The sequence below is a fragment of the Heloderma suspectum genome, chromosome 14 (assembly GCF_057233095.1).
Source record: "Heloderma suspectum isolate Gila_16-S chromosome 14, 16-S_ref, whole genome shotgun sequence".
NCBI classification, from domain to species: Eukaryota; Metazoa; Chordata; class Lepidosauria; order Squamata; family Helodermatidae; genus Heloderma; species Heloderma suspectum.
Genome location: NC_139471.1, coordinates 33,032,501 through 33,045,000, shown reverse-complemented (window position 1 = coordinate 33,045,000; position 12,500 = coordinate 33,032,501).

Below are 12,500 nucleotides of genomic sequence, written 5' to 3'. Positions count from 1 at the left end.
AACCCTAACCCTAACCCTAACCCTATACCTAACCCCATCCCTAACCCTAACCCTAACCCTAACCCTAACCCTAACCCTAACCCTAACCCTAACCCCAACCCTAACCCTAACCCTAACCCTAACCCTAACCCCAACCCTAACCCTAACCCTAACCCTAACCCTAACCCTATACCTAACTCAACCCTAACCCTAACCCCAACCCTAACCCTAACCCTAACCCTAACCCTAACCCTATACCTAACCCCAACCCTAACCCTAACCCTAACCCTAACCCTAACCCTAACCCTAACCCCAAACCTAACCCTAACCCTAACCCTATACCTAACTCAACCCTGACCCTAACCCCAACCCTAACCCTAACCATAACCCTAACCCTAACCCTAACCCCAACCCTAACCCTAACCCCAACCCTAACCCTAACCCTAACCCTAACCCTATACCTAACTCAACCCTAACCCTAACCCCAACCCTAACCCTAACCCTAACCCTAACCCTATACCTAACCCCAACCCTAACCCTAACCCTAACCCTAACCCTAACCCCTAAGCCTAACCCTAACCATAACCCTAACCCTAACCCTAACCCTAACCCTAACCCTAACCCTAACCCTAACACTAACCCTAACCCTATACCTAACCCCAACCCTATCCCTAACCCTAACCCTAACCCCAACACTAACCCTAACCCCCACCCTAACCCTTAACCTAACCCCAACCCTAACCCTAACCCTAACCCTATACCTAACCCCAACCCTAACCCTAACCCTAACCCTAACCCTAACCCTAACCCTAACCCTAACCCCAACCCTAACCCTAACCCTAACCCTAACCCTAACCCTAACCCTATACCTAACTCAACCCTAACCCTAACCCCAACCCTAACCCTAACCCTAACCCTAACCCTAACCCTAACCCCAACCCTAACCCTATAGCTAACTCAACCCTAACCCTAACCCCAACCCTAACCCTAAACCTAACCCTAACACCAACCCTAACCCTAACCCTAACCCTAACCCTAACCCTATACCTAACCCCAACCCTAACCCTAACCCTAACCCTAACACTAACCCCAACCCTAACCCTATACCTAACTCAACCCTAACCCTAACCCTATACCTAACCCCAACCCTAACCCTAACCCTAACCCTAACCCTAACCCTAACCCTAACCCCAACCCTAACCCCAACCCCAACCCTAACCCTAACCCTAACCCTAACCCTAACCCTAACCCTAACCCTATACCTAACCCCAACCCTAACCCTAACCCTAACCCTAACACTAACCCCAACCCTAACCCTATACCTAACTCAACCCTATCCCTAACCCTATACCTAACCCCAACCATAACCCTAACCCTAACCCTAACCCTAACCCTAACCCTAACCCTAACGCTAACCCTAACCCTATACCAAACCCCAACCCTAACCCTAACCCTAACCCCAACCCTAACCCTAACCCTAACCCTAACCCTAACCCTAACCCCAACACTAACACTAACCCTAACCCTAACCCTAACCCTAACCCCAACCCTAACCCTAACCCTAACCCTAACCCTAACCCTAACCCTAACCATAACCCTATACCTAACTCAACCCTAACCCTAACCCCAACCCTAACCCTAACCCTAACCCTAACCCTAACCCTAACCCCAACCCTAACCCTATACCTAACTCAACCCTAACCCTAACCCTAACCCTAATCCTAACCCTAACACTAACCCTAACCCTAACCCTAACCCCAACCCTAACCCTAACCCTAACCCTAACCCTAACCCTAACCCCAATCCTAACCCTAACCCTAACCCTAACCCTAACCCTAACCCCAACCCTAACCCCAACCCTAACCCTAACCCTAACCCTAACCCTAACCCTAACCCCAACCCTAACCCTAACCCCAACCCTAACCCTAACCCTAACCCTATACCTAACTCAACCCTAACCCTAAACCCAACCCAAACCCTAACCCTAACCCTAACCCCAACCCTAACCCTATACCTAACTCAACCCTAACCCTAACCCTAACCCTAACCCTAACCCTAACCCTATACCTAACTCAACCCTAACCCTAACCCTAACCCTAACCCTAACCCTAACCCTAAACCTATACCTAACCCCAACCCTAACCCTAACCCTAAACCTTACTTTAACCCTAACCCTAACCCTAACCCTAACCCTAACCCTAACCCCAACCCTAACCCTAACCCTAACCCTATACCTAACTCAACCCTAACCCTAACCCCAACCCTAACCCTAACCCTAACCCTAGCCCTAACACTAACCCCAACCCTAACCCTAACCCCAACCCTAACCCTAACCCTAACCCCATACCTAAATCAACCCTAACCCTAACCCCAACCCTAACCCTAACCCTAACCCTAACCCTAACCCTAACCCTAACCCCAACCCTATACCTAACCCCAACCCTAACCCTAACCCTAACCCTATACCTAACTCAACCCTAACCCTAACCCCAACCCTAACCCTAACCCTAACCCTAACCCTAACCCCAACCCTAACCCTATACCTAACTCAACCCTAACCCTAACCCTAACCCTAACCCTAACCCTAACCCCAACCCTAACCCTAACCCTAACCCTAACCCTAACCCCAACCCTCACCCTAACCCTAACCCTAACCCTATACCTAACTCAACCCTAACCCTAACCCCAACCCTAACCCTAACCCTAACCCTAACCCTATACCTAACCCCAACCCTAACCCTAACCCTAACCCTAACCCTAACCCTAACCCCAAACCTAACCCTAACCCTAACCCTATACCTAACTCAACCCTGACCCTAACCCCAACCCTAACCCTAACCATAACCCTAACCCTAACCCTAACCCTAACCCTATACCTAACTCAACCCTAACCCTAACCCCAACCCTAACCCTAACCCTAACCCTAACCCTATACCTAACCCCAACCCTAACCCTAACCCTAACCCTAACCCCTAAGCCTAACCCTAACCATAACCCTAACCCTAACCCTAACCCTAACCCTAACCCTAACCCTAACACTAACCCTAACCCTATACCTAACCCCAACCCTATCCCTAACCCTAACCCTAACCCCAACACTAACCCTAACCCCCACCCTAACCCTTAACCTAACCCCAACCCTAACCCTAAGCCTAACCCTAACCCTAACCCTAACCCCAACCCTAACCCTATACCTAACCCCAACCCTAACCCTAACCCCAACCCTAACCCTAACCCCAACCCTAACCGTAACCCTAACCCTAACCCTAACCCGAACCCGAACCCTAACCCTAACCCTAACCCTAACCCTAACCCTAACCCTAACCCCAACCCTAACCCTAACCCCAACCCTAACCCTATCCCTAACCCTAACACTAACCCTAACCCCTACACTAACCCTATACCTAACTCAACCCTAACCCTAACCCCAACCCTAACCCTAACCCTAACCCTAACCCTAACCCTAACACTAACCCTAACCCCAACCCTAACCCTAACCCTAACCCTAACCCTAACCCTAACCCTAACACTAACCCTAACCCTAACCTTAACCCTAACCCTAACCCTAACCCCAACCCTAACCCTAACCCTAACCCTATACCTAACTCAACCCTAACCCTAACCCCAACCCTAACCCTAACCCTAACCCTAACCCTAACCCTAACCCCAACCCTAACCCTAACCCCAACCCTAACCCTAACCCTAACCCTAACCCCAACCCTAACCCTATACCTAACTCAACCCTAACCCTAACCCCAACCCTAACCCTAACCCTAACCCTAACACCAACCCTAACCCTAACCCTAACCCTAACCCTAACCCTAACCCTAACCCCAACCCTAACCCTATACCTAACTCAACCCTAACCCCAACCCTAACCCTAACCCTAACACTAATCCTAACCCTAACCCCAACCCTAACCCTATACCTAACTCAACCCTAACCCTAACCCCAACCCTAACCCTAACCCTATCCCTAACCCTAACCCTATACCTAACCCCAACCCTAACCCTAACCCTAACCCTAACCCTAACCCTAACCCCAACCCTTACCCTATACCTAACTCAACCCTAACCCTAACCCTATACCTAACCCCAACCCTAACCCTAACCCTAACCCTAACCCTAACCCTAACCCTAACCCTAATCCTATACCAAACCTCAACCCTAACCCTAACCCTAACCCTAACCCTATACCTAACTCAACCCTAACCCTAACCCCAACCCTAACCCTAACCCTAACCCTAACCCTAACCCTAACCCCAACCCTAACCCTATACCTAACTCAACCCTAACCCTAACCCCAACCCTAACCCTAACCCTAACCCTAACACCAACCCTAACCCTAACCCTAACCCTAACCCTAACCCTAACCCTATACCTAACCCCAACCCTAACCCTAACCCTAACCCTAACACTAACCCCAACCCTAACCCTATACCTAACTCAACCCTAACCCTAACCCTATACCTAACCCCAACCCTAACCCTAACCCTAACCCTAACCCTAACCCTAACCCTATACCAAACCCCAACCCTAACCCTAACCCTAACCCTAACCCTAACCCTAACCCCAACCCTAACCCCAACCCTAACCCTAACCCTAACCCTAACCCTAACCCTAACCCTATACCTAACCCCAACCCTAACGCTACCAAAACCCTAACACTAACCCCAACCCTAACATTATACCTAACTCAACCCTAACCCTAACCCTATACCTAACCCCAACCCTAACCCTAACCCTAACCCTAACCCTAACCCTAACCCTAACCCTAACCCTATACCAAACCCCAACCCTAACCCTAACCCTAACCCCAACCCTAACCCTAACCCCAACCCTAACCCTAACCCTAACCCTAACCCTAACCCTAACCCTAACCCTAACCCTAACCCTATACCTAACTCAACCCTAACCCTAACCCCAACCATAACCCTAACCCTAACCCTAACCCTAACCCTAACCCCAACCCTAACCCTGTACCTAACTCAACCCTAACCCTAACCCTAACCCTAATCCTAACCCTAACACTAACCCTAACCCTAACCCTAACCCCAACCCTAACCCTAACCCTAACCCTAACCCTAACCCCAATCCTAACCCTAACCCTAACCCTAACCCTAACCCCAACCCTAACCCCAACCCTAACCCTAACCCTAACCCTAACCCTAACCGCAACCCTAACCCTAACCCCAACCCTAACCCTAACCCTAACCCTATACCTAACTCAACCCTAACCCTAAACCCAACCCAAACCCTAACCCTAACCCTAACCCTAACCCCAACCCTAACCCTATACCTAACTCAACCCTAACCCTAACCCTAACCCTAACCCTAACCCTAACCCTAACCCTATACCTAACTCAACCCTAACCCTAACCCTAACCCTAACCCTAACCCTATACCTAACCCCAACCCTAACCCTAACCCTAAACCTAACTTTAACCCTAACCCTAACCCTAACCCTAACCCTAACCCTAACCCTAACCCCAACCCTAACCCTAACCCTAACCCTATACCTAACTCAACCCTAACCCTAACCCCAACCCTAACCCTAACCCTAACCCTAACCCTAACACTAACCCCAACCCTAACCCTAACCCCAACCCTAACCCTAACCCTAACCCCTTACCTAACTCAACCCTAACCCTAACCCCAACCCTAACCCTAACCCTAACCCTAACCCTAACCCTAACCCCAACCCTATACCTAACCCCAACCCTAACCCTAACCCTAACCCTATACCTAACTCAACCCTAACCCTAACCCCAACCCTAACCCTAACCCTAACCCCAACCCGAACCCTAACCCTATACCTAACTCAACCCTAACCCTAACCCTAACCCTATACCTAACTCAACCCTAACCCTAACCCCAACCCTAACCCTAACCCTAACCCTAACCCTAACCCTAACCCTAACCCTAACCCTATACCTAACCCCATCCCTAACCCTAACCCTAACCCTAACCTTAACCCTAACCCTAACCCTAACCCTAACCCCAACCCTAACCCTAACCCTAACCCTAACCCTAACCCCAACCCTAACCCTAACCCTAACCCTAACCCTATACCTAACTCAACCCTAACCCTAACCCCAACCCTAACCCTAACCCTAACCCTAACTCTAACCCTAACCCTATCCCTAACCCCAACCCTAACCCTAACCCTAACCCTAACCCTAACCCTAACCCTAACCCTAACCCCAAACCTAACCCTAACCCTAACCCTATACCTAACTCAACCCTGACCCTAACCCCAACCCTAACCCTAACCATAACCCTAACCCTAACCCTAACCCCAACCCTAACCCTAACCCCAACCCTAACCCTAACCCTAACCCTATACCTAACTCAACCCTAACCCTAACCCCAACCCTAACCCTAACCGTAACCCTATACCTAACCCCAACCCTAACCCTAACCCTAACCCTAACCCCTAAGCCTAACCCTAACCATAACCCTAACCCTAACCCTAACCCTAACCCTAACCCTAACCCTAACCCTAACACTAACCCTAACCCTATACCTAACCCCAACCCTATCCCTAACCCTAACCCTAACCCCAACACTAACCCTAACCCCCACCCTAACCCTTAACCTAACCCCAACCCTAACCCTAACCCTAACCCTATACCTAACCCCAACCCTAACCCTAACCCTAACCCTAACCCTAACCCTAACCCCAACCCTAACCCTAACCCTAACCCTAACCCTAACCCTAACCCTATACCTAACTCAACCCTAACCCTAACCCCAACCCTAACCCTAACCCTAACCCTAACCCCAACCCTAACCCTATACCTAACTCAACCCTAACCCTAACCCCAACCCTAACTCTAAACCTAACCCTAACACCAACCCTAACCCTAACCCTAACCCTAACCCTAACCCTATACCTAACCCCAACCCTAACCCTAACCCTAACACTAACCCCAACCCTAACCCTATACCTAACTCAACCCTAACCCTAACCCTAACCCTATACCTAACCCCAACCCTAACCCTAACCCTAACCCTAACCCTAACCCTAACCCTAACCCTAACTCTATACCAAACCCCAACCCTAACCCTAACCCTAACCCTAACCCTAACCCTAACCCTAACCCTAACCCCAACCCTAACCCCAACCCTAACCCTAACCCTAACCCTAACCCTAACCCTATACCTAACCCCAACCCTAACCCTAACCCTAACCCTAACACTAACCCCAACCCTAACCCTATACCTAACTCAACCCTAACCCTAACCCTAACCCTATACCTAACCCCAACCCTAACCCTAACCCTAACCCTAACCCTAACCCTAACCCTAACCCTATACCAAACCCCAACCCTAACCCTAACCCTAACCCCAACCCTAACCCTAACCCTAACCCTAACCCTAACCCTAACCCTAACCCTAACCCCAACACTAACACTAACCCTAACCCTAACCCTAACCCTAACCCTAACCCCAACCCTAACCCTAACCCTAACCCTAACCCTAACCCTAACCCTAACCCTATACCTAACTCAACCCTAACCCTAACCCCAACCCTAACCCTAACCCTAACCCTAACCCTAACCCCAACCCTAACCCTATACCTAACTCAACCCTAACCCTAACCCTAACCCTAACCCTAACCCTAACACTAACCCTAACCCTAACCCTAACCCCAACCCTAACCCTAACCCTAACCCTAACCCTAACCCCAATCCTAACCCTAACCCTAACCCTAACCCTAACCCCAACCCTAACCCCAACCCTAACCCTAACCCTAACCCTAACCCTAACCCCAACCCTAACCCTAACCCCAACCCTAACCCTAACCCTAACCCTAACCCTATACCTAACTCAACCCTAACCCTAAACCCAACCCAAACCCTAACCCTAACCCTAACCCTAACCCCAGCCCTAACCCTATACCTAACTCAACCCTAACCCTAACCCTAACCCTAACCATAACCCTAACCCTATACCTAACTCAACCCTAACCCTAACCCTAACCCTAACCCTAACCCTATACCTAACCCCAACCCTAACCCTAACCCTAAACCTAACTTTAACCCTAACCCTAACCCTAACCCTAACCCTAACCCCAGCCCTAACCCTAACCCTAACCCTATACCTAACTCAACCCTAACCCTAACCCCAACCCTAACCCTAACCCTAACCCTAGCCCTAACACTAACCCCAACCCTAACCCTAACCCCAACCCTAACCCTAACCCTAACCCCATACCTAACTCAACCCTAACCCTAACCCCAACCCTAACCCTAACCCTAACCCTAACCCTAACCCTATACCTAACTCAACCCTAACCCTAACCCTAACCCTAACCCTAACCCTAACCCTAACCCTATACCTAACCCCAACCCTAACCCTAACCCTAAACCTAACTTTAACCCTAACCCTAACCCTAACCCTAACCCCAACCCTAACCCTATACCTAACTCAACCCTAACCCTAACCCTAACCCTAACCCTAACCCTAACCCTAACCCCAACCCTAACCCTAACCCTAACCCTAACCCTAACCCCAACCCTCACCCTAACCCTAACCCTAACCCTATACCTAACTCAACCCTAACCCTAACCCCAACCCTAACCCTAACCCTAACCCTAACCCTAACCCTATACCTAACCCCAACCCTAACCCTAACCCTAACCCTAACCCCAAACCTAACCCTAACCCTAACCCTATACCTAACTCAACCCTGACCCTAACCCCAACCCTAACCCTAACCATAACCCTAACCCTAACCCTAACCCTATACCTAACTCAACCCTAACCCTAACCCCAACCCTAACCCTAACCCTAACCCTAACCCTATACCTAACCCCAACCCTAACCCTAACCCTAACCCTAACCCCTAAGCCTAACCCTAACCATAACCCTAACCCTAACCCTAACCCTAACCCTAACCCTAACCCTAACACTAACCCTAACCCTATACCTAACCCCAACCCTATCCCTAACCCTAACCCTAACCCCAACACTAACCCTAACCCCCACCCTAACCCTTAACCTAACCCCAACCCTAACCCTAAGCCTAACCCTAACCCTAACCCTAACCCCAACCCTAACCCTATACCTAACCCCAACCCTAACCCTAACCCCAACCCTAACCCTAACCCCAACCCTAACCGTAACCCTAACCCTAACCCTAACCCGAACCCGAACCCTAACCCTAACCCTAACCCTAACCCTAACCCTAACCCCAACCCTAACCCTAACCCCAACCCTAACCCTATCCCTAACCCTAACACTAACCCTAACCCCTACACTAACCCTATACCTAACTCAACCCTAACCCTAACCCCAACCCTAACCCTAACCCTAACCCTAACCCTAACACTAACCCTAACCCCAACCCTAACCCTAACCCTAACCCTAACCCTAACCCTAACCCTAACACTAACCCTAACCCTAACCTTAACCCTAACCCTAACCCTAACCCCAACCCTAACCCTAACCCTAACCCTATACCTAACTCAACCCTAACCCTAACCCCAACCCTAACCCTAACCCTAACCCTAACCCTAACCCTAACCCCAACCCTAACCCTAACCCCAACCCTAACCCTAACCCTAACCCTAACCCCAACCCTAACCCTATACCTAACTCAACCCTAACCCTAACCCCAACCCTAACCCTAACCCTAACCCTAACACCAACCCTAACCCTAACCCTAACCCTAACCCTAACCCTAACCCTAACCCCAACCCTAACCCTATACCTAACTCAACCCTAACCCCAACCCTAACCCTAACCCTAACACTAATCCTAACCCTAACCCCAACCCTAACCCTATACCTAACTCAACCCTAACCCTAACCCCAACCCTAACCCTAACCCTATCCCTAACCCTAACCCTATACCTAACCCCAACCCTAACCCTAACCCTAACCCTAACCCTAACCCTAACCCCAACCCTTACCCTATACCTAACTCAACCCTAACCCTAACCCTATACCTAACCCCAACCCTAACCCTAACCCTAACCCTAACCCTAACCCTAACCCTAACCCTAACCCTAACCCCAACCCTAACCCTAACCCTAACCCTAACCCTAACCCTAACCCCAACCCTAACCCTAATCCTAACCCTAACCCTATACCTAACTCAACCCTAACCCTAATCCCAACCCTAACCCTAACCCTAACCCTAACTCTAACCCTAACCCTATCCCTAACCCCAACCCTAACCCTAACCCTAACCCTAACCCTAACCCTAACCCTAACCCCAAACCTAACCCTAACCCTAACCCTATACCTAACTCAACCCTGACCCTAACCCCAACCCTAACCCTAACCATAACCCTAACCCTAACCCTAACCCCAACCCTAACCCTAACCCCAACCCTAACCCTAACCCTAACCCTATACCTAACTCAACCCTAACCCTAACCCCAACCCTAACCCTAACCGTAACCCTATACCTAACCCCAACCCTAACCCTAACCCTAACCCTAACCCCTAAGCCTAACCCTAACCATAACCCTAACCCTAACCCTAACCCTAACCCTAACCCTAACCCTAACCCTAACACTAACCCTAACCCTATACCTAACCCCAACCCTATCCCTAACCCTAACCCTAACCCCAACACTAACCCTAACCCCCACCCTAACCCTTAACCTAACCCCAACCCTAACCCTAACCCTAACCCTATACCTAACCCCAACCCTAACCCTAACCCTAACCCTAACCCTAACCCTAACCCCAACCCTAACCCTAACCCTAACCCTAACCCTAACCCTAACCCTAACCCTATACCTAACTCAACCCTAACCCTAACCCCAACCCTAACCCTAACCCTAACCCTAACCCCAACCCTAACCCTATACCTAACTCAACCCTAACCCTAACCCCAACCCTAACTCTAAACCTAACCCTAACACCAACCCTAACCCTAACCCTAACCCTAACCCTAACCCTATACCTAACCCCAACCCTAACCCTAACCCTAACCCTAACACTAACCCCAACCCTAACCCTATACCTAACTCAACCCTAACCCTAACCCTAACCCTAACCCTATACCTAACCCCAACCCTAACCCTAACCCTAACCCTAACCCTAACCCTAACCCTAACCCTAACCCTAACTCTATACCAAACCCCAACCCTAACCCTAACCCTAACCCTAACCCTAACCCTAACCCTAACCCCAACCCTAACCCCAACCCTAACCCTAACCCTAACCCTAACCCTAACCCTATACCTAACCCCAACCCTAACCCTAACCCTAACCCTAACACTAACCCCAACCCTAACCCTATACCTAACTCAACCCTAACCCTAACCCTAACCCTATACCTAACCCCAACCCTAACCCTAACCCTAACCCTAACCCTAACCCTAACCCTAACCCTATACCAAACCCCAACCCTAACCCTAACCCTAACCCCAACCCTAACCCTAACCCTAACCCTAACCCTAACCCTAACCCTAACCCTAACCCCAACACTAACACTAACCCTAACCCTAACCCTAACCCTAACCCTAACCCCAACCCTAACCCTAACCCTAACCCTAACCCTAACCCTAACCCTATACCTAACTCAACCCTAACCCTAACCCCAACCCTAACCCTAACCCTAACCCTAACCCTAACCCCAACCCTAACCCTATACCTAACTCAACCCTAACCCTAACCCTAACCCTAACCCTAACCCTAACACTAACCCTAACCCTAACCCTAACCCCAACCCTAACCCTAACCCTAACCCTAACCCCAATCCTAACCCTAACCCTAACCCTAACCCTAACCCCAACCCTAACCCCAACCCTAACCCTAACCCTAACCCTAACCCTAACCCTAACCCTAACCCCAACCCTAACCCTAACCCCAACCCTAACCCTAACCCTAACCCTAACCCTATACCTAACTCAACCCTAACCCTAAACCCAACCCAAACCCTAACCCTAACCCTAACCCTAACCCCAACCCTAACCCTATACCTAACTCAACCCTAACCCTAACCCTAACCCTAACCATAACCCTAACCCTATACCTAACTCAACCCTAACCCTAACCCTAACCCTAACCCTAACCCTAACCCTATACCTAACCCCAACCCTAACCCTAACCCTAAACCTAACTTTAACCCTAACCCTAACCCTAACCCTAACCCTAACCCCAACCCTAACCCTAACCCTAACCCTATACCTAACTCAACCCTAACCCTAACCCCAACCCTAACCCTAACCCTAACCCTAGCCCTAACACTAACCCCAACCCTAACCCTAACCCCAACCCTAACCCTAACCCTAACCCCATACCTAACTCAACCCTAACCCTAACCCCAACCCTAACCCTAACCCTAACCCTAACCCTAACCCTATACCTAACTCAACCCTAACCCTAACCCTAACCCTAACCCTAACCCTAACCCTAACCCTATACCTAACCCCAACCCTAACCCTAACCCTAAACCTAACTTTAACCCTAACCCTAACCCTAACCCTAACCCCAACCCTAACCCTATACCTAACTCAACCCTAACCCTAACCCTAACCCTAACCCTAACCCTAACCCT